Below are 26651 nucleotides of genomic sequence, written 5' to 3' on the forward strand. Positions count from 1 at the left end.
GAGGAGAGTGCACCATAAAGACAAGATAAGGATCAACAGTACAGCAAATTTTATATGATATATTTTTTTCCAGCTCAAAGGAGGTGGATATGTTTTACTAAGCTAGGAGGAAAAGCCCATAATGTACAATGAAGTCGGAACTAGTGGATCTTCATGCCATGCTCTTATGTAGTTGGAATCTATAAAAGGTAAAGGTAAAGGTTACCTCGTGCTAGTCGTTTCCGACTCTAGGGGCCAGTGCAAATCTTCGTTTCACAGCCGAAGAGCCAGCACTTGTCCGAGGACGTCTCCGTGGTCATGTGGCCGGCATGACTAGATGCCAAAGGCACATGGAACACTGTTACCTTCCCACCGTAGTGGTCCCTATTTTTCTACTTGCATTTTTACGTGCTTTCGAACTGCTAGGTTGGCAGAAGCTGGGACGAGTAACAGGCGCTCACTCTGTTACACGGCACTCGGGATTCGACCCACCAATATAGTGATATGTATTTGACACTATGGATCTGTCTTTTCCCAGTCCCCATCAAGCCATATTGCTTCTAAACTAGAGATAGAGAGAAGAAGAAGAAGAAGAAGAAGAAGAAGAAGAAGAAGAAGAAGAAGAAGAAGAAGAAGAAGAAGAAGAAGAAGAAGAAGAAGAAAACTGCATTCTGACAACACCAATGTGAATATGAAGGGCTCTCTCTGCTTTCATTACAGGTAGTCCTCCTCTTATAACCATTCATTTTAGTCATCATTTGAAGTTACAACAGCACTGAAAAAAGTGAATTAAGACCTGCTTTTATGACTGACATAGCATCCCCATGGTCATGGGATCAAAATTTAGGCACTTTGTCAATTGGCAAGTATTTACGATGGTGCCCTAGGATCATGGAATCACCATTTGCAACCTTCCCATTCAACGTCCAACAAATACAGTAGGGAAAGTTAGATTTGCTTAATGACCAAATGATTCACTTAAACAACTGCAGTGATTCTAGCCATTCTTATATTGGTTTCCGTTGTTTGCGTTGATTTCATCAAAAAACTTTAGTGTAAGGATTAAGGAAGGGAGTAGTAACACCCCCACTTGCAATACTGCATCCAGTTTTGGTCACCGTGATACAAAAAAGATACTGAGATGTCTAGAAAGAGTGTAGGGAAGAGCAACAAAGATGATTAGAGGGCTGGAAGCTAAAACCTATGAAGAACGGTTGCAGGAATTGGGTATGTCTAGTTTAATGGAAAGAAGGACTAGGGGTAACATGATAGCAGTGTTCCAATATTTGAGGGGCTGTCACAAAGAAGAGGGAAACAACCTATTCTCCAAAACACCTGAGGGCAAGACAACAAATAATGGATGGAAACTTATCAAAGAGAAATCCAATCTAGAACTAAGAAACAATTTCCTGACAGTGAGAAAAATTAATCAGTGGAACAGATAGCCTTTAGGTTGTGGGTGTGCTCACCTTCCGAAGGTTAAGTTAAAAAGAGATCAGACAGTCATTTGTTTGGAAGGGCATAGAATCTCCTGCTTGAGCAGGGGGATGGACTAGAACACCTCTGAGGTCCCTCCCAACTCTATTTTTCTGCTAAGTAACTCAAGCATTTGTAAGGAAACCAGAATAAAGATGAAGAAAATTGTTTGCAAACAGTTCTAGTGGGCTCCAGGAATTCATAGTGCACGTCTTCTCCCAGGAGACAGAAAACATCACAGAAGCTTGCATCATATCCCTGGAGACTGGAACATATTTCTTTCATTCTATTGTGGGCAGACAATGGCTTCCCCACAGCTTGGCAACCTGGTAGCAATCATTAGGAGGAACAGAATTGACACAGTCATGATCTCTTGGCTTTGAGATAGAATGTAATAGCAGTTCACAGCATGAAGAGCAATTCACAGTACATGGAACTTACAGGCATCTTAGCTGCCCTATTTCTTCCTCACCTCTGCTTTCATGACACAATATAGAAATTTAAAATGAACTTAAAAATGTCTGCACAGATTTCTGGTTATCTTTCTTAGTTATTCTGTAGCCAATCCAGGATATATCCTACGCTCTGTCCCTTGTGTACACACAATGCACTTTGCACTCAGTAATCAAGGTGTTCCTGCTCTGATTTAGTGAAGAGAGCAAACTGTGTGATAAAAGACACCATTTGTACATTAAGAAATCTCTGTTGCCAGCAGTAGCACCATTGACGTCTGTACTCTGGTGCTTTATTCCTTCTGGCATAAATCAAATGACTGCAGTCCAAACACTATATTTGTTGAACTACAAATGCGCTTTCAGTCAGAAAAGACATCAAGAACCAAGCAGATTTTTCCATTTAAATCTACATTTAAATTTTACTAAGATATTCCTGCTATAGCACCAGTAAGCAAATAATAAACAAGCAGAGAAAAGGCAAAGATGCATTGTTTAGATTAGAATACAGTAGGGAGGTATAGATTTTTTCCCCTATTGTAAGTTTTCAGGGGGGAAAATAAATAACACTATGAAAAGTTTAAGTTGAGCTTGATCCCTCAGGACTGTGTGTGTGTGTGTGTGTGTGTCTGTGTTAGTGTTATTTTTTTGGCAGTAGTTATACAGTACAAATGTCTAGCTATCGCCTGCATCTGGGTTTTTTTTTCCAGCTTCCCTGTCTAATTTATAGCTTTGGGATTTCAGGTTATTTCCTGTCCAAGTTTTAATGAGGCCCAACTCTCTAGCTTTCCAGATCAACTAGAGTCAGCTCTTAGTTAACTCTTATTTTCCTGAAAGAACACATTATTTGCAGTGAACTACAAGTGAGACATCACCCTGCCAACAAAAATGCATATAGTCAAGGTTATGGTCTTCCCAGTTGCAATGTATGGCTGTGAAAGTTGGACCATAAGAAAGGCTGAGCGCCAAAGAATTGAAGCCTTTGAACTATGGTGCTGGAGAAGACTCCTGCGAGTCCCTTGGACTGCAAGGCGATCAAACCGGTCAGTCCTAGAGGAGATCAACCCTGACTGCTCTTTAGAAGGCCAAATCCTGAAGTTGAAACTCAAATACTTTGGCCACCTAATGAGAAAGAAGGACTCATTGGAGAAGAGCCTAATGCTGGGAAAGATTGAGGGCAAGAGAAGAAGGGGACTGTTATGTATTGGGCTTAAATATAACACCAGGTGGTAAGCTGGAGCTTGCTAACGGCTCCCAGCAACTCAGACACCCCGTCTCCGGTGCTGCTATTGGCTGCCGCCTAGGGGCCAGGCTATAAATTGCTGCAGGCTGCAGCTCAGTTCCTCAGTTCAGATCCTGCAAGCAAATAAACATGACCACTCTGAACTCACTCACCTCTTCATTCCTGCGCAGTGAACTCACTATACAACACTGGCGACGAAAGTGGGATTCTGCTTCTCCAGAAGAGCTGAAAGTCACTAGGGGAGAGGCAGCATATGCCTGGTGGAAAAAGGCATTTTCCCCCCACTACAGTCGGCTAGCCAGACATTCTAGCAACCATGCGCTCAGTGGATCAGTCCCTGGGCATCGGAGAAGCAGGATCAGAAGATGCAGGAACCAGCTGAAAAGACCAGAAGAATGCCCAAGGTCGGAAGGCTGCAAGAGTTCGACATTAAGCAACCAGAAGGATGGCCATCCTACCTCTCCCAGGTCGAAAACTACCTCTGGGTGAACCAGGTTGCAGAAGATGGACTGAAGGCCGCCACGCTGCTCTGTGTGTAAGGCCCAGCAACATTCAATCTGGCTGAAAACCTGTTCACGCCAATGCCGCTAGAGACAGTCTCCTACGCTGAACTTAAGAAGAAGCTCAGAGAACACTTCCAGCCAAAGATGTCAGTGATTGCTTGGCACTACACCTTCGAACAACGAGTGCAGCAGCCCGGCAAGACCACGTCAGAATACATCGCAGCCTTGAGGCAGGCTGCACGCCTGTGTAGATTTTCTAACATTGAAGAGCAACTGCGAGACTGGCTCGTCTACGGCCTATGAAACCGAACACTACAGCAAAAACTTTTTGCTAGACCGAATCTGACCTTCACTGAAGCCCAGGACGAAGTCATGGCAGACGAAGCCGGTGGGGCCAGCCAAACAATCTGGCCTGCCAAAACGCCGCAACGCAAAAAACCAGTCTACCACAAGGACGCCGAACACTCAGAGGAATCATCAGATGAAGAAGATGTCGAAGTCGACAGGCTACACAAACAGCCCGACACGCAGCACTGCAGCAGGAAGCAACAAGAGATTCCTTACAAGGCAGCTCTCTTACCTAGATGTAAAGGTTGTGGTGGCAGCCACCAACGTGCAGATTGCAGATTCTGGTCAGCCATGTGCAGGGCCTGCGGCAAAACCAGCCACATCGCAGCACTTTGCAGAACTCGCCAGAGGGACCAGCCTCCGAAGCACCAGTCGGGTGATCCGACCAGAAGAGGTACCGGGGCCCAGGGGCCGTTTAGTGTGGGGTTTTGTGCAAGCCACAGAAGTGTATGCCGTACCAGGGCCCGACGCCCCCTCAGACCCAAATTTAAACTTCAGGTGGAGCTACAAGGCGTCCCCTGTAAAATGGGGTTGGACACAGGCTCAGCTGTCTCAATTATTTCTCTGGACACATTTAATTTTGTGTGCAGTCACAGTAGAAAATGGGCCAAGGTAAGGCCCTCTGACATAATTTTAACTGATTTTTAAAATGCTAAAGTCTCAGTCAAGGGTGAAGCTACCTTGGCCGCAAAATTTAAAGGTTTTTATGGGCACCTGGATCTCGTAGTAGTAGGGGGCCAGAGAATGAGCCTAATAGGACTCGATTGGCTTGATGCATTGGGCATCCAAGCAACCGGTATCAACCGGACACAAGCTGCGAATCTAACGTCAGTTTGCGAGGACTTTGCAGACGTATTTGATTCAGCCCTAAGAACATACACAGGCCCGCCTATATCATTCAAGCTAGATCCCAGTGTGGTCCCCATTAGGATTAAGCTGTTCTGAACCAGCCCTCTTCTAACAAACCCCTTATCAGAAAGAAGAGACTGGAGAGCGTCCAAGGCTAAAAGGCTTCTGCCAAGATTTAATTACGCAGTTAACAAAAACACTAGAGCTTGTCTTCTCAAGCGGAAAAGTTGCTTTCAGCAACCAGCCCCTCCCCAAACACTCCTTTTATAGAGAGCTCAGGGCGTGGTCTCCCTGTGCCTCCTCCCGAGGAGTCCCATAGCCTTTCTTTGTTTGTTCCTGCTCGACTGCCTCCTGCGTCGGGCGTCCTTGAACAGGGCCAGCTGTGGGTCATCATCCTCCGCACTCTCAGGCTCACGCAGCTGAGAAGAGGTCCCCGGCTGAGGACTCTGCAAAGCCTCCAAACCATCATCAGCCGGTTCGTCTCCCTCCTCCCCCTCATCTGAGTCCTCCGATACGTCGGAGCCGGCTGTCGGACCCACAGGCTGGCCCTGAGTCACAACACTATCCCGCACCGCAGGGCCCTTCCCCCGGGTCTGCCGATCCGGATGCGGTCGGGATGGGAACTGTTCGTGAAAAGCAGTCACCAACGCAGGGGCATGAACGGCGGTCGCGTCTTCCCATGTGAAGTCCTCCGGCCCGTACCCTTTCCACTCGATCAGTTACTGGAAGCGACCTTTCAGCCAGCGGGAATCCCTGATGCTGGCGACCTCGTACTCGGGGGTGCTGCCTCCATCACGAGTTCCTGATGGGGGAGGTTCCGCTTGGCGAAGTGGACAGGCCGGTTGTTCGGGGACCAACAAGGACCGATGGAAGACGGGGTGCACGCGCAGGGAACGTGGCAGAGTTAAACGATAGGCGACTGGATTGATGACGGCCTCGACTGGGAACGGTCCAAGGTAACGGTGGTCCAGCTTCCTCGCCGGCCGAGTGGATGGTAGGTTCCTGGTGGACAGCCAGACCCGATCCCCCACCGATAGTGGAGGCGTATCCCTTCTCGACCGATTGGCGAACCTCTTGTAGTCGGCCTTGGCCTTCTCCAGCTGCCGTCGCACCAACCGATGGATCGCCTGTAACTCCGTCATAAATTCGTTCGCTGCCGGCTCCGATGAGTCCACGGGAGAAAGGGGGAAAAACCGGGGGTGATAACCCACGTTGGCCAAGAACGGTGTCATCTGCGTGGAGGTGTGCTGCGAGTTGTTAAAGGCAAACTCGGCTATGGCCAAATAGTCCACCCAATTGTCCTGCTGCAGGTTAACGTAGCAGCGCAGATACTGCTCTAAGATGCCGATGACCTTCTCGGTACCCCTGTCGGTTTGTGGATGATGCGCGGACGAGAGGCAAACCTTAATGTCCAACGCCCGCATCAACTCCTGCCAGAAGCGGGCTGTAAACTGGGCCCCCCTATCGGAGACGACTCTATCGGGAAGGCCGTGCAGCCGGAACACCTGTTGGATGAACATGCGACTAGTGGCGCGAGCTGACGGTAAGCCGCGACAAGGGATGAAGTGCGCCATCTTGGTCAGCATGTCCACCACCACAAACACTGTCGTGAAGCCGGAGGATGGGGGTAGATCCGTCAGAAAGTCCATGGACACAGCCCCCCAGGGTCTCTTGGGTGTTGGCAAGGGCTGCAGTAAACCAGGCGGGGCCCCTGTCGCTGACTTGGCCTGCCTGCAAGGAATGCAGGAGGTGACATAAGACTGGACATCGTGTCGGACTCGGGGCCACCAGAAAGTACGGGAGACCAAGTTCAGAGTCTTGAACAGGCCAAAATGCCCCGCAGCCGGGTTATCATGACACTGGCTGAGGACGAGTCCCCTGAGTGGCCCTCCTGGAACATAGAGCCGGTCACGATAATACAGGAGTCCATCCGCGACCAACCAAGGCGAATCTGGCCCCACCTCTTCCTTCCGCTGAGCCACCCACGCCTCCTGCTGCTGCGCCTCCCGGATCCGAGCCCGTATATCCACCGGCTCCCGCACCGCAGCAAAAGACTCGACGGGGATCACTGTCCTGGGCGGAAGCTTGTCTTCCGCTCGGGTGTATTCGGGCTTTCTGGATAGAGCATCCGCTCTCTGGTTGTGCCCGCTTGGTATGTACCGCACCCGGAAGTCAAACCTCGCAAAGAAGAGGGACCACCGGATCTGGCGTTGATTCAAATTCCGAGCGGTCTGCAGGCTTTCCAGATTCTTGTGGTCCGTCCGGACCTCGATCTGATGCCGCGCCCCCTCCAGATGATGCCTCCAAGCCTCGAACGCCGCCTTGATGGCCAGCAGCTCCTTCTCCCAGATGGTATAGTTGCGCTCCGAGGGGTTCAATTTCCGAGAGTGATACGCGCAAGGGAAAAGGGTACCGCTGGGCGTCGTCGCCTGGAGTAACATGGCCCCAATGGCAATGTCGGAGGCGTCCGCCTCCACGACAAACGGCCATTGCGGGTCGGGATGTTTCAAGATGGGCTCCTTCATGAAGGCGTCCTTCAAAGCCTGGAACGCCTGTTGTTCGGGGGCGTTCCACTGGAACCGAGTCTTCTTCTGCAGGAGCCGGGTGAGGGGGGCTGTCAAGGCAGCAAAGCCAGGGATGAATGTCCGATAGTAGTTGGCAAATCCAAGGAGTCGCTGAACGTCCTTCACGCGACGCGGGGGTTGCCAACTCTGCAACGACTCGACTTTACTCGGCTCCATGGCGATGCCCTCAGGAGAAATGCGGTGACCCAGGAAATCGATGGTCACCTGGTAGAACTGGCACTTCTCCAACTTGGCAAACAGCCGATGTTCCCGGAGGCGCTGCAGGACCTGACGGAGATGCTGATGATGCGCTTCACGCGACGGGGAGTAAATCAGGATGTCGTCCAGGTAAATCACGACAAACTGGTCCAACAGATCCCGAAAGATATCGTTCATAAAATGCTGAAACACAGCGGGGGCGTTGGTCAAGCCAAACGGCATCACCGTGTACTCGAAATGTCCATAGCGAGTACCAAACGCCGTCTTCCACTCATCACCCGGCCGAACCCTGACGAGGTTGTAAGCTCCACGCAGGTCCAGTTTCGTGAAGATCTTAGCCTCCCGGAGTCGGTCCAAGAGCTCGGGGATGAGGGGCAGCGGGTAGCGGTTACGCACCGTGATGGCGTTGAGTTTCCGGTAGTCACAGCAAAGCCGTAACTCGCCCGACTTCTTTTTGACGAAGAGCACGGGCGCAGACACTGGCGAGGACGAGGGCCGGATGAAACCACGAGCCAAATTCTTTGTCAGGAAGTCCCGCAATGCAGCCAACTCGGGCTCCGACATGGAGTACAAACGCCCCACTGGGAGAGGCGCATCAGGGACTAGGTCAATGGAGCAGTCGTAGGGCCTGTGCGGGGGTAATTGGTCCGCCTCTGACTCGCTGAACACGTCAGCAAAGTCGGACAGTTCGGGAGGCAAGGAAACCCCTGGGGAACCCTCCACCTGGCCGGCACAGATATGGCGGGTGTGGTCCACGCACTGCAAACTTGGGAAGGTGACCAAGTTCTGAGACCAATAGATCTGTGGATCATGCGCCCGGAGCCACGCCAGTCCCAAGACCACGGGGAAGTGCAGATCCGAAGTGACGTAGAACTGAATGGCCTCCACATGGGTACTGATGGCCATACACACGGGTTGCGTGGCGGCCGTAATAGGCCCGGACAGGAGCACTCGACCATCGATGGTCTCCACAAGCATGGGCGGATCCACTGGACACTGGGGAACAGCCCATTTGGCCACAAAGGCCGAATCCATAAAGTTAGTGGTAGCCCCAGAGTCAATTAAGGCATGGACCGGAATCCCCTCTGGCTTGCCAGGAAGGATCAGACGTGCCTCCAGAATCAAATGCCGTGGAGGTTCACAGGCACCGTCGGAACGGCGTCGCTCGGCGTGGTCGTTGTGGGTCGCCCGATCTTTCACACCGTCTAGATCGGGCTCGGGCCGTTTCCCGACAGCAAAGCAGGGGACTTTCTCGGGGCAGGCTTGATCACTGACGCCCGCTGACGCTTCTTCGGGCAAGAAGCAGCCAAATGTCCAGGGTCCCCACAGTAAAAACACAACCCCCCCGATCGTCGTCTGTCCATTTCCGTCTCCGATAGACGGGACCTGGCGGCACCCAGCTCCATTGGCTCCTCCCTCTGGACTGGGGGCTCACGCACAACAGGAGCGGCAGGGGTCTGTGGGGTGGCACGGCGACTCTTTCGCTGCTGCAGCCGGGCATCGATCCGCAGACAAAGATGGATCAGCCCATTCAGGTCTGAGGGAATGTCCACGCGGGCCAGCTCATCCAACATCTCCTCCGACAAGCCATCCTGGAAGGCATCCACGAGCGCAGCCTCATTCCAGGCGGAATCCTGGCTAAGCAGCCAGAAATCGCTGATGTAGGCCTGTAGGGGGCGCTGACCCTGCCTCAAAGCTTTCAGGCGTCGGGTGGCCGTCTGCGCCTTAATTGGGTCCTCATACATGAGGCGCATATGGTCACAAAACCCCACAAAGTTATCCAACAAAGGGCTAGGCTGTGCCAACAGAGGCGTGCCCCAACGAGCTGCATCTCCCGACAGAAGGCTCAACACGAAACCCACCTTATCTCGGTCAGTGGGGAAATCAGCTGCTCTCACGCTGATAAAAAGCTGGCATTGTCCCAGGAAGGCAGGAAACAGTTCTGGATTGCCAGCAAATTTATCCGGCATAGCTATCTGACATTTCCTCCTGGGTGGGGGTGCAGCATGTACCTGGGCTTGTAGTTGCCCCACTTGAGCTGCCAGCAAAGTGAGTTGCTGGGTGAGCTGAGCATTCTCGGCAAGAAGCTGCTCCATCGTAGTTGTAAGGGGTGGGAGGCTGAAAGCAAACTGTTCTGAACCAGCCCTCTTCTAACAAACCCCTTATCAGAAAGAAGAGACTGGAGAGCGTCCAAGGCTAAAAGGCTTCTGCCAAGATTTAATTACGCAGTTAACAAAAACACTAGAGCTTGTCTTCTCAAGCGGAAAAGTTGCTTTCAGCAACCAGCCCCTCCCCAAACACTCCTTTTATAGAGAGCTCAGGGCGTGGTCTCCCTGTGCCTCCTCCCGAGGAGTCCCATATCCTTTCTTTGTTTGTTCCTGCTCGACTGCCTCCTGCGTCGGGCGTCCTTGAACAGGACCAGCTGTGGGTCATCATCCTCCGCACTCTCGGGCTCACGCAGCTGAGAAGAGGTCCCCGGCTGAGGACTCTGCAAAGCCTCCAAACCATCATCAGCCGGTTCGTCTCCCTCCTCCCCCTCATCTGAGTCCTCCGATACGTCGGAGCCGGCTGTCGGACCCACAGGCTGGCCCTGAGTCACAACATAAGCCTCGAAGGGTCCCCTTTGCCCTCAAACATAAAATTGACTCAGAAATAGACAAGCTTGTAGAACAGGGCGTTTTACAACCAGTTGATTGTGGGGAGTAGGAAACTCCTATAGTCACACCACTTAAGGCCAATGGAGAAATTAGAATATGTGCAGATTAAAAATGCACAATTAACAAAGCCCTTAAGCAACACGCATACCCTGTTCCAGTGGTGAGCCACATCTTGGCATCTTTGCAAGGGGGCACCATTTTTGCAAAGTTAGATTTGGCACAGGCCTATCAGCAACTGCCAGTTGATGAGGCCACAGCCACAGCCCAGACGATCGTGACTCATAGGGAGGCTTTGAAAGTGAAGCGTTTACAATTTGGGGTTAATGTTGCTCCAGGCATTTTCCAGGAAATCATGGAGCGCACACTTAAAGGCATTCTGGGTGTTTGCCCTTATTTTGATGATGTATTTATTGCTGGAGAATGCAGAGAGGCATTAGCTAGCAGGCTCAGAGCTGTCCTACAGAGGCTGCGTGATGCAGGCCTCAAATTAAAAAAGAGTAAATATAGTATTGGGGTTTCTTCAACTGAATTTCTGGGATTTCGCATTGATGCTAACGGTATTCACCCTGCTGAATCCAAAGTGAAGGCCATTCAATTGGCACCTAGCCCTAAAACCAAAGGAGAGCTACAAGCTTTCTTGGGCCTCCTCAACTTCTACCATGCGTTCCTACCTGACAGAGCCCATCACAGGCTCTTAGATAAAAAAGCTCCATGGAAATGGACCAGCATTCACGAGAAAAGCTTCCAGGACCTAAAGGCACTGTTGTCGGTTAAATCTACTGTAACTCATTTTAGGGAGTCTAAACCAGTTTGTTTATCATGTGATGCATCCCCTTATGGGGTGGGGGCAGTCTTGAGTCATTTAGAGAAGAATGGAACACAAGTCCCTATTGCATTTTATTCAAGGACATTGTCCTCTGCTGAGCATAACTACGCTCAACTTGACAAAGAGGCCTTAGCCATTGTAGCAGGAATTTAAAAATTCCATGACTATTTATTTGGCCGTGAGTTCACGGTCTTCACAGACCACAAACCACTACTGGGACTCTTTACAACAGACAAACAAACACCCCACATACTTTCCCAAAGAATGTTGAGATGGTCTATTTTTCTATCAGCCTACACGTTTAAACTGGTTCACAAACCCAGCAAAGAAATGGGACATGCTGCTGGCCTGAGCAGACTCCCACTGCCACTAATTGAACCAGATCTGGCCCCAGCACTCAGAATCCTGTCCATTCAGGACTTGCCTGAATTTCCCCTCCATGCTGGGGACATAGCTGCAGAAACAGCTACTGTTAAAACACTTAGTAGAGTGTTTTCTTGGGTGCACACAGGGTAGTTAGATAAAAGCCCAGGCTTATGAGTTCCAGAGTTACTTTGTTAGAAGACCTGAGCTATCAGCTCACAAGGGTTGCATTCTATGGGGGAACAGGGTCATAATTCCCACTTCACTGAGATAGAGTTTTACAGTCACTACATGAAGGCCATCCAGGCATTGTCAGAATGAAAGCTTTAGCAAGAAGCTACCTTTGGTGGCCAGGCTTAGACAAGACCATTGAGGCACAGGTACATGGATGCTATACATGCCAGTAATCAAGGCCTGAAATGCCACACGCTCCAGTTCACAGGTGGGAGGAAATGCACACTCCCTGGTCTAGAATTCACATAGACTTCACTGGGCCCTACCAGGGACAGCTCTTCCTCATAGTGGTAGACAGCCATTCCAAATGGCTTGAAGTAATCCCAGTTGCAAACATGACTACTGCTAGGACCATCCAGGTGCTGAGAAAACTCTTTGCCACACATGGGTTGCCAGATCTCTTAGTTTCAGACAATGGAGTCCAATTCACTGCTGCTGAATTTCAGGCTTTCCTGAGAGCAAATCTCATCAGACACGCAACGTCTACCCTTTTTCACCCGTCCACTAACGGTCAAACTGAACATATTGTAAGGACCACAAAGGAGTCACTTAAACGCATAGTAACAGGGGACTGGCATCACAGACTGGCAGATTTTTTACTCTGTCAGCATTCTACGCCTTGCATCGCTACTGGGAAAAGCCCTGCAGAACTTCGTTGGGGGAGGCAACTGATCACTAAACTGGACAGGTTGCATGCAGATAGAGTGGCAGCAGAAGCCTCTCGACCAAAACCCCTGAAGGGGCTGCAAGTGGGCGATGGGGTATGGGCCAGAAACTATGGACATGGGAATCTGTGGGTTCCTAGAAAAATTACCAAATCATCTGGTCCCCTCTCTTACGAAGTGGGGATGGAGGGAGAGCGAGTTGTCAGACGCCACATTGATGAACTCAGAAAGCGGTTTCCAGAACAGCCACTAAGCGAGGACTGCGTCATAAGTCCCTCCCAAGGTCCCCAAACTGGCAGCCAAGCCAACCCATGCATTGACTCTCAAGACTCTTACACAGCACAAGCAATAAGGAGTTGGTCATAGAGGAGGGGAGTTCAGAAGTGCAACATGGATCCCCTGACAGAGCAAGCCAACCTGGTTTTCACAGCCGCTGTGCTAACTCTGCTGAACAATCTGACTCTGGGGTGGGCCAACCTGGAGAGGACAGCCAGAGAACATCCAATCCTTTTGGCTCAAGTGCATCAAAGGACACTGGTCTGCCCAGCCCGGTGGGTAAGTTGGTAGACCAGAAAGTGACTGAAACTTTGAGGCGATCCACAAGGGCACGCAACCCTCCTGCTTATTTAGCAGACTATATTGTAAAATAAAGGAACTATAATGTTGTATGTATTGTTGACTGTTGCTGTACTGAAACAATATTGGAGTTATGATGTTGTTAACTGTCTTATTGTACTGTTAATGGGAGCCTATTCATTCTGGTGTTAAATCTTGTAACTTGTATTATTTTGCTTATTGTTGCTATGATGTTGTTCGTTCTAAGAGGGGAGGGATGTTATATATTGGGCTTAAATGTAACACCAGGTGGTAAGCTGGAGCTTGCTAATGGCTCCCAGCAACTCAGACACCCCGTCTCCGGTACTGCTATTGGCTGCCCCTAGGCGGCAATCGGTTACTTTAAACCAGGGGTGTCAAACTCAATTTCATTGAGGGCCGCATCAGCATTGCGGTTGCCCTCAGGGGGCTGGATGGGTGTGGCCTGGGTGGGCCTGGCCTACTTGGTGGGCGTGGCTAAAGTGTGTATGGCCTACATGATTCGCATCAAGGGTGCCTTTGGGGGCCTGGGCAGGAATGGGACAGATCTGAGGGTCTCTGGCAGGAGGAGGGTCTCTGGGCCAGGGCCAAGGCAGTGGGGGCCATTACCTCACTGTTTCCAGGATGGCTTCGCGGGCCGCATGAAACCACTTCGCGGGCCAGATCTGGCCCCCGGGCCTTGTGTTTGACATGTCTGCTTTAAACCTATTGGCTGCCGCCTAGGGGCCAGGCTATAAATTGCTGAAGGCTGCAGCTCAGTTCCTCAGTTTAGATCCTGCAAGCAAATAAACATGACCACTCTGAACTCACTCGCCTCGTCTTCATTCCTACGCAACAAACTCACTACACAACTGGGATGACAGAGAATGAGGTGGCTGGATGGAGTCACTGAAGCAGTAAGCGTGAGCCTAAATGGACTCCAGAAGATGGTAGAAGACAGGAAGGCCTGGAGGAACGTTGTCCATGGGGTTGCGAGGGGTCGGACATGACTTCACAACTAACAACAACACAAGTTATTCCAAAAGGGTGTTTATCTTTTCCTTGTCCCCTCTGTGTGGCATATTATTAGGACTGTATTCACTAAACCATAGTTTGTTAAGTCATTAAACCTGATGTTGTCTACCTGTTCCGCCAGGCCAGACCAGACCAGGTAAACACCTTCCAGGTTCCTTCTCTCTAATTGTCATCTCAAAGCATGTAAATAGTGGCTCTTCTCATAGTGACACCCTGCCCTGGAGAACACCCTCCTCCCTGTGATTTGACAGGCCCCCAGTCTTCTACCCTTTTAAGTCTTCTTCCACTTCTAGTCTTCTGGTCTTTTAAGGCCTTGTAGAAAAGGCTTCACTTTTCCCCAGATATTGGAATATGGTAAGACTGAGCCCATTGATTGTGGTTTTGTATATTTGGGGGTTTGTTTGTTTAGGGCAGTGGGGGTTGTTGTTGTTAATGTTTCTGTTTTACTATCTTTTATGTTTTGCAATGAGCCAGCCAGAGCTATGTCTCATGAGAGGGACAGTCATATAAGCCTCTTTTAAAAGTTTTAGCTCACCAACAATTACAAAAGATGCAAAGGGATTTCCAAAATGATGACACTACATTGGGTGCTGTGGGTGCTGACTTTTCTAAAAACACCTATGCTTGATCATGGATTATGTGGAATATAAATAGAGCAAACACATCCCAAAAGAGAAAAAATAATAATTATTATTATTTTAAAAAATTGAAACGAGATATAATGTGCTTACTCATCTTTGGAAGAAAGATGCAAAATATTTATTTCATTAAAAATTTAGGTGCAGAATTTACTTTTGCAGGATTTTTAAAAAGACAAAATAGTGTAAAATTAAAAAAACTAAAATTATGATATATTTCATGAATAAAAAAATAGATTATAGAAAACAAACAATATTGTAATCTTTACATTTATATTTTCAACTGCTGTAAAGGAAAATCAAAAAGCATTTCTTTATATTCCTTTTCTTTCTTCTCTGTACAGTAGTACCTTAGTACTCAAATGCTTTGAAACTCACCAAATTCGGTACTCAATGCATTTTGACATGATCATTTTATCCCAGTGCTCATCGTTAGTTTGGCACTCGATGCACAAGAACTTGTCGATCTTGGCTGCCTTGTTACATTATTCCTTGTGGGAAAAATTTGTTTGGTACTTATTGTTTTTGGTACTCATTGTGACTCCTGGAACCAATTAACCTTGAATCCCAAGGTACCACTGTACTTTTGTTTCTGTTCTTGTCTTATTTCTTTCCTTTTTTCTTCCTTTTTTCTTCTAAATATTACTTCTTCTAAGTTTGTATCTTTCCTCCTAAAAATTTTAATCAAGTTATATTTAAAAAAAATCAAAATTTAAGTCACAGGGATTTATACATTCTTTTACACATTAAACTACGTATGAATATCCCAAATCTGACATGCAATATTAGGGTTTTTTTAACCCCCAGAATTCTTCCAAGATCCCAGAGCAAACCTGTAGGGGATGGGACCAAATTTTTCAGCCCCCTCCCAACCACTCTAACTCTAAAAATAAATAATTATTAGAGGCGCTATTAAAATAAGGAAAAATGAAAATCTAGATTCATTCTTAAACCATGGTTTACAAACTATAATGACTGGAGTAAAACCAAATAAATCCTACTGTGACTTAAGTGTCAGTTGTCAACCTACTGTGATTCAAACATAACTGATAACAGTAATACTAAAGATAGAATCAATCACACTTATTTTATTTATAGATATATATTGAAATGGAAAGGATTTTGGTCCTCCTATAAAGTTTGTTGGCATACTCTACAAATACATCCCTTCTTGCTATTTTTGCATTTTTTCATTGCAATTTTAACAAATATGATGGTTAAAGTGTTTCAACTTTCAGTAACGATTCCGTGGTATAAAGGATACCATCCAAGCACATGTGAATTGCATTCAGTGTCAACACTATGAGATGCCCACTCCCATTCCTTCTAGTTTAATGAAGAGAAGGACGAGGGGTGACATGATAGCAGTGTTCCAATATCTTAGGGGTTGCCATAAAGAAGAGGGGGTCAAGCTATTCTCCAAAGCACCTGAAGGTAGAACAAGAAGCAATGGATAGAAACTAATCAAAGAGAGAAGCAACCTAGAACTAAGGAGAAATTTCCTGACAGAACAATTAACCAGTGGAACAACCTGCCTCCAGAAGCTGTGAATGCTCCAACACTGGAGGTTTTTAAGAGATCGGACAATCTTTTGTCTGAAATGGTATAGGGTTTCCTGCCTGAGCAGGGGATTGGACTAGAAGACCTCCAAGGTATGATGATGATGATGATGATGATGATGATGATGATGATGATGATCATCATCATCATCATCATCATCATCATCATCGTCATCGTCGTCGTCATCGTCACCATCATCCCTGCATTTGTACATCTATGTTTTATTTTCTAGGATCTGTAAACATGGTGTCTGGTGTTGCGTACTCTGAAACTGAGATGAGCACCGGACCCTAGAGTCGGAAACGACTAGCACGCATGTGCGGGGGAATCTTTACCTTTACCTTTATAGAAGTATTTACACATGCTCAAGTATAGAGCTCCTTTAGAGCAGAGGTCCCCAACCTTTTGGACACCAGGAACCGGTTTCATGGAGAAAGGTTTTTCCATGGACTGGAGAGTGTGTGGTTTTGTGTGCTGCCTGCTTCCCATGGATGGGGCTTTGCTTGTTTGTGTGGACTGGTTGCTGGTATGCCACGGCCCAGTACTGGTCCATGGACCAGGGGTTGGGAACCCCTGCTTTAGAGGACTCCCACTCAGTGACAAAGGCAATATTTTGCCTGCCAAGAACCATGAATCAACCTCTGGAAAAATGTCCTGAAGTGCTAGACCAGCTGTGAGTCAGAACTGATGCTTGAGATGGTGTGATTCTGAATTGGGCAGATTCCGGTGTTGCTTTGGACAGAAACTACTTCAAGTGGATTGGTGATGAGTTTATTTTATTTTATTTTCATGTATTTATTTGACTTTTATCCCACCTTTATTACTTTGTAAGTGACTCGAGGCAGTGAACATTCCTAATGCTCCTTCCTCATCCTATTTTCCCCACAACAACAACAACACTGTTAAGCAGGTTGGGCTGAGTGAGATTGACTGGTCCAAAGTCACCAAGCCAGCTTTCATGTCTAAGGCAAGACTAGAACACATCATCTCCTGGTTTCTAGGCTAGCACCTTAACCATTACCTCACACTGGCTTTGTAATGGCGTGTGGGAATGATTTTGGGGAAAGCAGAGAAGAGATGATGCCTAGGAAACAATAAGAGGCAGAGGCCCCCAGTGGCTTAACAGCCAGAGAATTTTTTTTAAAAAAATCCACCCTAATGGATCAAGCAATTAAAACTAACAGTGGGAAATTTTATAGTTTCTGATTTGCAAGAGTCTATTAATGTAGCCTTACAATAAAGTAGAATTAGCTCTTCTACTCATGTTTCCAGGGACGCGGTGGCTCAGTGGGTTAGGACACTGAGCTTGTCGATCAGAAGGTTGGCAATTTGGCGGGTCGAATCCCGAGTGCCGCGTAACAGAGTGAGCACCTGTTACTCGTCCCAGCTTCTGCCAACCTAGCAGTTCGAAAGCACATAAAAATGCAAGTAGAAAAATAGGGACCACTATGGTGGGAAGGTAACAGCGTTCCGTGCGCCTTTGGCGTCGTCATGCCGGCCACATGACCACGGAGACATCCTCGGACAAGCGCTGGCTCTTCGGCTTTGAAACAGAGATGAACACTGGCCCCTAGAGTTGGAAATGACTAGCACGCATGTGCGGGGGAACCTTTACCTTTACCTTTACCTTACTCGTGTTTCCTGCCTGGGTTACCCAGGAAGACTTGACCGTTCCTGAAGACAGAACTGTAGATGTCACAGTTCTGTATAGTCCTGTATAGGGCAAATTAGTTTGCTGTCCTCAAGAGACAATGAAAGATTGTCCCTTTTGTACATCTTTTATTAAATGTTTTTAAGAAATACATATTTAAACAAAACAATTGGGCTGAGACCTTGTTGCTGGTGTGTGCTGCAATTTACTCAATATCAAGACTGAATGTAATCCTCCACTGGGTCAGACAAGGATGTACCCTTCACTTTAGAGCAGTGTTCAACCTTCCTCAGCCAGCATGGTTTCTTTGTTGTTCTTTGCTGTCATATAAATATTCTTATCTTAATTATCTTGTCTAAGTTTGTCACTGCCTTCATTCCAAGGATAAACTTCCTCTTTATTTCTTCATATGCTATCCTTCTACTACTTTCACTTTTGTGCCATCAACTGCCATTGCTGATAGTAACTTCTGTCTTGTTAATATTAATATTCAGCCAGATGTTTCACTTCTATTTTTACTTTCATAATGAACTCTCCCAAGACTTCTTTACTTTCAACTAACGTAGTGTCATCTGTATATTTGTTAATCGTTGGGCCTCCATTTTTAATTCCAGCTGTCATCTCTTCTAATTGTACTATTCTTATGCATCTGCTTATAGGTCTGACACCAAATCCATTGCTTATTCTAGCTCCCTCTGTATTGGAGTTAGTTCCTGAATATATTAGGATGTTAGGCCCAAGGGACCAGCAATGATACTTGGAGTTACTTCTGAGTATTGGTAGTCCTCAACATATAACTGCAATTGAGCCCAACATTTATGTTACTAAATGAGAAATTTGTTAAGTGTGTTTTGTCCCATTTTATTTTTTTCTGACCAGATTTGTTATGTGAATCTCTGCCATTGTTAAATTAGTGACACAGTTGTTAAGTTGAATCTAGCTTCCCCATTGAGTTTGCTTGTCAGAAGGTCGCCAAAGGTGATCGCATGACCCTGGGACATTGCAACAGTCATACATATGAGTCCAAGCATCTGAATTATGATCACATGACCACGGAGAAGCTGCAAAGGTCATAAGTATGAAAAATGGTCATAAGTCATTTTTTGCAGTGCCGTTGTAAATTTGAATGGTCACTAAATGAACTGTTGTAAGTCGGGAACTACCTGTAGCTTCCTTATTGTGTTTGCCCATTGATAGAAATCTTGCCACACGAAAGCAACTATATGCCTAAGTACTAGTTATACTCTCTGATTTGCTTTGGAGGGTCTGCCTTTGCTCTTTTCTTGTATACCAAAGATTCCAACCTTTACTGTCTCTTTGCTCTCCGCAAAAGGCCCCCTCCTTCCTGAGACTCTGGACTACAGGTCACCACATCAAATTACCATATATAGCTTACAAAAATCCATATGTGGGTAGTCTTTTCTTGCTTGACAATGGAGGTTTTTACTTAGTAGTTCTACATCCTTGTTACTCAAGGTGTTCGTGCTCTTTTTTTCAGGTATCATGATTGCTTGTTTTGAAAACCATTTGGTTCTTTTCACTTTGAAATTTTGGGAATCCTTGGAAATTTTTCTTTTTCAGTCTTCTGGAAATCCGTTATCTCTTTGCAGGTTTTTCTTCATATAAGGGAATTATTCTGTATCTCTTCTTTACATCGATCATATATTTCGACTGTCTAACCACCATGTTAAATCTTGCTGGCCCTTGAATTTTCAAGTTTAATCTGTATATTTATAGTGAATAACTATCCATAATATTTACTATGTGGTCAGTTCCACAACTTGCACCTAGGAGCATCTTTGGGTTCCTATTATGTACAGGTAGTCCTCAACTTACAACAGTTCATATAGTGACTGTTCAAAATTGTCACTGAAAAAAAGGACTTAGGACCATTTTTCACACTTACGATCATACCCAGAGTCAGGTGATCAAAATTCAGGAACTTGGCAATTGACTCATATTCATGAAGGTTGCAGTGTCTTTGGGTCATATGATCACCTTTTGTCACCTTCTAACAAGCAAAGTCAATGGGGAAACCAGATTCGCTTAGCAACCATGTTACTTACTTAACAACTATAATGATTCCCTTATCAACTGTGGAAGAAAGGTTGTAAAATGGAACAAAACTCACTTAACAAATGTCTCACTTAGCAACAGAAAGTTTGGGCTCAATTATGGTTGTAAATCAAGGATTAGCTGTAGTTAATGTTATACTATTTATGAAGAGATGCCCAGATATAGAATATGTGCTTATATTGCTTGAAGCAATAGTAGTAAATACTTTGGTAAACTCTTAATAACAATCTCCTGGATTATGGATTTTATTGGGTCCAAATCTTCCATTTCTCTAATTTTTGCATTTCAGTCACTTCTTTTTTCTTAATATTGTATTTAACGTGTAATGATATTTTGACAATTTCTCAGTTTTTTTCCTAACCATTGTATCTATTATATATTGTATATCAGTGTATCTATTTTTTAATTTGGTTTTTTAACTTTTGTATGGTGGATTTTTTAATTTCCTGTAAACTGCCCTGAGTCCTCAGGGAATAGGGCGGTATATAAATGTAACTAAATAAATAAATAAATAAATAAATTACACTGATATTCATCAGATATCTGCTAATTCTAATAGATGCTACCCTATCATTTATTGACTTACATTGAGACATAATGTCCCTTTTGTGTATCTTTTCTACACCATTCTTCAGTATTGTCTCAATGGTGCATCAAGAAACATTTTAACTTAAAGCAACCCATTCCAGTACACTTAAATTCATGTATTTTATTTTATTCAAGTTTTATTTAAATGATTTTTCATTGTAAAGAATCACTTTGAAAACATGTGCTCATAAAGTGGCATTAAATGGAAAGTCAAAGAATCATAAGGCACTCCTGCTTTGCAAAGTCTGTGCAAACTCACAGAGAGACCTCATGCCTCTTTTGGGGAGAATATCAAAAGGGAATCTATGCATGCAAATGTTACAAATTGTTCTCTTCCTTTTAAAGCAGCTCTCTAAAATCAGATGGGAGAATCACCAGAGAAAACAAAAAGAGATAGGTAACGTCTTTTTCAAATCTGCTTTCCAAAATAAAGGAATTAATCAATAAATAAGACATGCCAGTTCTAGAATAAGCACCTCACCTGGAAACATGTTGATTTTAAACTTGGAATTCATTGATATGAATTCATGTTTAACGATATGGTCATGCTGTGCCTGACACGAACATTTAGAAGGATAAATAATGTAGCCTTGGATTTCCATTGTTATTGGCTCACATTATTGAGATATATAACCCCAGGGTTTAAAGTGCCTGCAGAACAAAAGCAATTGTATTAACAGCATTTGCTTTGTACCCTCTCTGTGTTATTTCCTTTGCACAGTTAGGGGTAGAAGATCCCATTATGAATTTGCCAGTTAGTTAGTAGAGCATGAATACCATGCAATATGGCAGCAGTGATAACACATCCTTTGTAGCAGTGGTAAATTTTGGAACAACTATCACTTCCTCCAGCACCTTGTCACGAATGATGGCAGATTGCCATCTGTATAGTGATGGCAATACTTCATTTCAAAAAGGATATTTTTCATTGCTAGATACAGCAAAAGATGATTCAGAGGTTTGGCTAGAAAAATAGGTTTCGCTATTATAAATGCAGAAATATTTATTCTACTCATATTATGGTAGCACTGCGAATTGCCATAATACAAGAAAAATACAAGCAATTATTTATGTTTCTTGTTGTTATTGTCCTAAATTCAGGTTTTAAAAAATACTTATCTATTCATTTATTTGATTTACAATCTGCCATTCATTCAGGAGCTCACAACAGCATATATAGCATTTCTTCCTCATATTTTCCCCCAAAACAACCTTATGAGGTAGGTTGAACTAAGGGAAGGATCATCTGACCCCAAGTCACACCAAGTAAGCTGTGGAGTGGACTAAAAATTGAATTTCTTAACTTGGCAACATTAAGCTGGCAACATTTCCACAGCCAGCATCCTGTGCTTTCATATTGCCAAAGGTGAGAAGCATCAGACTAGTTCAGCACTCTAACCACATTTACCTGCTCTTCTGTGATTTTACAGATATTCCATTCCATATTGAATATCTTGAATTCCACAGCAAAGGACAATTTGATGAGTAGTATCACAAGGGAATGTACCATAGTTTTCTGCTACTGATACTTTTTAGAAGCACCAGCTTTGGATACAGGAGTCTTTCTTATTCGTCTATGGCAGGGGTCGGCAACCTCGGCTCTTTTATGACTCGTGGACTTCAACTCCCAGAATTCCTGAGCCAGCATAGCTGGCTCAGGAATTCTGGGAGTTGAAGTCCACGAGTCATAAAAGAGCCAAGGTTGCCTACCCCTGGTCTATGGGAATGCAGGATTTCTTTTTTAATGATAATGGGAAAGTTTTGCATTTCAAGCTTGCTGTACTGAAAGATGTTACCTGTAAGTATGCCTCTTTCCTCAATGACTTGTCTGTATGCACATTGCCACATATGTGTGTCTGGAAAAAGAAGAGCGTAATCCCATTAATGCAGGCTTTCTCAATTTGGTGCTCTCAAGATGTGTTGGAGAACAACTCCTAACATTCCCAACTAGTAGAATCATTCTGGGATAATGAAGAGTAACTGCACTAGATGGGAGGTTGGTATAAAACAACCAGCTTTCAAAATGATTATCATTTTCTTGAAAAGATAGCAGAAGATCACTGGAGGGACTTTGGAATGCTGTGGTGTCCCATCATGATTTTCTTCCTGATATAATACTCAACTTTTGAATTGCTCATTTGTAGTCTAGGAGAATGGAGCTCACCTCATTTTATCATGTATCCCATTTCATTCTATCTCCTTTGATCAGTTTCAAAAACGAACACTGGAATGTTTCAATCTGGGCACCATTCAAGCTCATGAACAAAAAGAACTAACAATTAATTCTTGCACCTGCAAGTTTTACTAGTCATAAATACAGCATCGCAGATGGCCTTTAGGGAGTTAATTCTGACAGCAGTTGGAGAAGTAGAGCATCCACTGGCATTCCAAACACTAATGGAGCTGTTTCCAGATGGCTAATTTTGAAAATCTCAATGGTTGGCAAGTGTGCCTAAGACCCACAAGCTGCTGAGGCAGTACTTCCCTGCAAGTGCACACACCCTTCAAATTCAGCAAAATGATAGCACAGCAATTGTTGCCTTTAAAGAAAAGGCAAAAACACCTCGCTATAAAAAAGAACATGCAGGGAAAGCATTGTTGAGCTTTGGTAACTATCCTGTGTTTGTATACTTCTTCCTGGGGGAAAGAAATGCCAGCAATTAATGCTGAAGCACAGCTCATTTGAGGAGAGAGCAAAATAGGGCAAAGCATGGCATGCACGTACATGTGGCATATGAAGCTGATGGGAGAGGATCTCAAAGAGATGCAACTGCAGATTTTTAAGCTACTGGTATCTTGAGCCAGCAATAACCTTGCATGTTCAAGCCGGATTATTGCATGCAGAAGATTGCTCCGATTTTGCAATATATAAAACTACAGACTGGGTCTCTCTGAATATTCTAGATTCTAGATATTCTAGATGAATGTTCCTTGATGCTAAGCAATTATTAGCACATGTAGTCCTCAACTTACAATCATTCATTTCGCACACGGGTGTCAAACTTGCCACATCACATGAAGTGTCGCGACATTATCACAACTTTTTTTGCATTGCCAGAGCTGGGGTGGGCACGGCCTCCGTATGATGCAACCGGCCCGTGGGCTGGCAGTTTGACACCCGATTTAGCAAATATTCAAAGTTACAATGCAATGGGGGAAAAAAATATTACAACCAGTCCTTGTACTTTTGACCATTGCAGCATCCCCACAATCACATTACCCAAATTTGTATGCTTCGCAACTGGCACAGTTGCAGCATCCTGGGGTTATGTGATCACAATTTGTGACTTTCCCAGCCAGCTTCCAATAAGCAAAGCAAGGGGGGAAGCTGGATAGATTTGCTTAACAACCATGGCAAGGGGTGACTCACTTAACAACTGCCTTACTTAGCAATGGAAATTCCAGTCCCAATTGAGGTCATAAATTCAATTAATGGATACTGAATGGACCATAGGAAAAAAAAACTGGGGACTATTTTCAAATGCCACCTGATATCCTGCAGGCTCCCCAATATGCATCATCACTTTTTTGAGCATCAAAATTCTAAAAGCCATTCATTTAAAAGAATCAGATATTTCAGTAAGCTCACGAGGCCATCTAGAGGCCCATCTGAGAACAGAGTCAAGAGTAAAATCATCCTCCAAAATTGGTACACTATTATCCAATGTGCTTTAAAATAAATGAAGTGCTTCTGAAGCATTAATTTTAAAGACTTTCTTTCTTCCTTAAGAATAAATGTATGTGTATGTATGTGTGTATATAATCACACCATACAAAATAAAATGTCTTCTACAGATTATAAACTATTTATTATTTATCTGTATAGCCACTAATATGCGAGATAGTTTTAGTATCTCTGATCATTTTCAAACTATAATAGCCAATCAAAATATATTGCCCCCCCAAAAAATCAGCAGTCTTTTTCATTCTAGAAATCACACAGGAAACAATGTGCCATTTCAGATTTATGGACCCCTATAAATTGCCTGGGTGATCACCTAGGAAATTGGGAAATTGGGAAATCACCTAGGTATCTCTTTTAAAATAGGGTGCAGATTTGTGGATGCTGATTTAATTTTATAAAATAAGAGATGTAAGCTAAATAGAAATTCAGTATGTCTCACACAGTGGGTTCGACATGCCAGCAGCTGACTCTGCGTTAGAACATTCTGCTATCCAGATGTTCTTTTTCAACTTAAAATGTCTGACTTCCCTTCTTGCAGCTCTTAATCTTTAAATTCACTTGATAAAGTGAAAATCTTCCAAGAGAGGAGTTCCATGCAGAACTGTGTGTTTTGTATAATAGGACCTACAGTATGTTTTTACCAATTTATTAAATGCAATGGATAAGTACAGAAAAAAAGAGCATTAAAGCAATTCTAAGGTTCTGCAACTCCTGGGCTTCACTGTCTGACATCTGTGTGAGATGAGATATTTACAGTATATACACATGGAGGTGCACAGGTCACTTTGCAAATGTTTCCACTTCCAAAAGTTGTTTTTATTTTAGGCTTTCTCTTTTCAAGTATCCATAACTTATGGATGGACATTATGGCAAAGCAAGGGAGCTAAATAGCTTAGAGTCAGCTTCATGGACGCTACATGAAATAGGAAACAATCTAATGGAATGACATGCCAGACTGAAATAACTTCCCTACAAAACAAAAATGCAGACATGTGTGCACCAGAAGGATATTGGAAGTTAAGCAATGCATATATCAACTTCACAAACTAGTTTTTTGAGGGGGAAAATGATTTTTGCTTCAGGTTCTGTGATGTATATTTATGCTTTGTACCTTCAAATGGTTTTTATTAAGCAAGAAGATTAATGAACAAGTGGCTGTCGGCACATAGAGTACATTAATTGGGGCGTGTCACGTGATTTATATTCCATTTTAGTGTTAAATGAAGTGATAAAAATGATAAATAATAACTTAAATAAGTGATAAACAGTCACACACCCCTCAAGCTGTAGTCAAGTTGAAATAAAACTAAAATGACACTAAACTGGCAGACGTATCCAACACCCCAGAAGACAAACTCAGGATCCAAAAAGATCTTGACAGATTTAAACAATGGGCCCTATCCAACAAAATGAGTTTCAATAAGAGAAAAGCAAAGTTTTACACTTAGGCAGGAAAAATCAAAGGTACAAGTACGGATTAGGAAAGGCCTGGCTTAAAAACAGCAACTATGAGAGGGACCTTGGAGTCATAGTGGAGTCCTACTATGAGCCAGCAGCAGCCAAAAAAGTTAATACAATCCTGGGTTGTATAAACAGAGGCATAGAATCAAGTGTTAGTACCGCTTTATAAAGTGCTAGTAAGACCACACCTGGAATACAGCAGCCAAGTTTGGTCGCCATATCACAAAAGAGATGTTGAGAGTTTGGAAAAAATTCAGAGAAGAGCAACTAAGATGTTCAAAGGCCTGGAGACTAAAGCATACGAAGAATGGCTGCCGGACTTGGGTTTATCTAGTCTAAATAAAAGAAGAAATAGGGGAGACATGATAGCTGTATTCCAGTATTTGAGGGGCTGCCACAAAGAAGAGGGGGTCACGTTATTCTCCACAGCACCAGAGGCCAGGACAAAAAACAATGGTTGGAAACAGATCAAAAAGAGGAGCAACCTGGAATTAAGTAGAAAAGTCCTGACAGTGAGGACAATTAATCAGTGGAACAGCTTGCCTCCAGAAATCGTGGGCGCTCCATCACTAGAGATTTTTAAGGAGAGGGGAGAGAGAGAGAGAGAGAGAGAGAGAGAGAGAGAGAGAGAGAGAGAGAGAGAGAGAGAGAGAGAGAGAGAGAGAGAGAGAACTCATGCACAGCAGCCTCTATTTCTTTTTAATTAAACTCTTCAATCAAGCTTTCCCCCCCCCTTGTGTGCACACGAGTTTTGCTGCTCTCAGTGTTTTTTTTTCCTCTGGGAAACGGGTCCAAGTGGCTCTTTGAGTGTTTAAGGTTGCCGACCCCTGGGCTAGACAGTCACTTGTCTGAGACGGTATAGGTTCTCCTGCTTGAGCAGGGGCCTGGACCAGAAGACCTCCAAGGTCCCTTCCAGCTCTATTCTATTCTATTCTATTCTATTCTATTCTATTCTATTCTATTCTATTCTATTCTATTCTATTCTATTCTATTCTATTCTATTCTA

The sequence above is a fragment of the Vipera ursinii genome (genome assembly GCF_947247035.1).
Source record: "Vipera ursinii genome assembly, chromosome: 1".
Taxonomy (NCBI): Eukaryota; Metazoa; Chordata; class Lepidosauria; order Squamata; family Viperidae; genus Vipera; species Vipera ursinii.